Raw genomic sequence first — 1,116 nt, forward strand, 5'->3', positions numbered from 1 at the left:
CATTTTTCCAACTGCCAACTGACAATATTTTCACAGTATCTCTTCACAATCCTCTGGCTTGCACCATGTCCGGGATGGGAAGTCCCATTTGGTGGAGAGAGTTCCTTGGCTGGTGAGTTTCACTTTGGAACAAAGATGGTTAAGTGACAATTTCCTGCGGTTGTTTGTAATGGTGGGAGAGGGAGCGGTGGGGAATGAGCACTCTGACGAGCAGGAGGAAGTATTGCCACTGATCAGAGTCAGAGAACAGAGGACAAGGGATTAAAGGAATCTAATGAAAAGCAGCACTTCTGCTCAGGGCGTTCAATAACAACTGCAGAAACCCGATGTGTCGAGCAGTGTATCTGGAAAGAGAAACCGAGATAATGTTTTAAATGTGGAGCATTTCTGATGAAGAACTCGAGTTTCTCAAGTCTAATCAAATTACAGGCCTGGTTTGCAAAACAGGCTTTCTGAACTTTGAATTGTTCCAGCAGGCAAGCATTCATAACGTAGTCAGCAGGATTCGAACCTACGTGGGACAACCCCAATGGATTTCTAATCCATCGCCTTAACCACTCGGCCATGACTACCGACAGCGCTGCGTGCTGAGCACTGACCAAATCAGCCGTGATCTCATTGAAAGCTGCCGCTGACTTGAGTTAAATGTTTCACTCACCATTCATACCTTTGCTGTCATTTGTAAGGTGCGAGACACCAATGTAAAAGAAGAAAAGCACAAAGTTAGGAAAAGATTTTTGCAGCCAAATGGAGTCAAAATTATTTATTGAAAGGAAAATCACACTTGGCAATTTGCTAGATCTCTTTGCGAACATGACCAGCAGAGGTAATCAAGGGAGCTATTGATCTGAGTATTCTTGGACATGAAACAAACAAAGGTTAGTGACATATTCATTTCTTATTCTGCCGAAGGAGCTGGTATTTCCAGATGCTCACAATGACAGAGATTTTTCCCAATTAAAGACGGCAAATAAGTCCCATCTCACGCTGACACCATCGTGAGCGCTGCTGTTTCACAATGCCACAGAGTCAGGGTCAATTCCCGCCTCAAGCAACTGAATGTGTGCAGTTTGCACATTCTCCCCGTGGCTGTGTGCGCTTGCTCTGGTTTTCTCC

The 1,116-nt window shown here is 44.7% G+C and overlaps 1 non-coding gene across 1 annotated transcript; it reads right to left on the reverse strand.

The window, feature by feature from the left end:
• Nucleotides 1-490: 490 nt before the first annotated feature.
• Nucleotides 491-572, reverse strand: trnas-aga (transfer RNA serine (anticodon AGA)). The gene has a single exon. It is a non-coding gene; the product is annotated as a tRNA-Ser (tRNA).
• Nucleotides 573-1,116: the final 544 nt, after the last annotated feature.

Source organism: Chiloscyllium punctatum, chromosome 12, assembly GCF_047496795.1.
Source record: "Chiloscyllium punctatum isolate Juve2018m chromosome 12, sChiPun1.3, whole genome shotgun sequence".
In the NCBI taxonomy this organism is placed as follows: domain Eukaryota; kingdom Metazoa; phylum Chordata; class Chondrichthyes; order Orectolobiformes; family Hemiscylliidae; genus Chiloscyllium; species Chiloscyllium punctatum.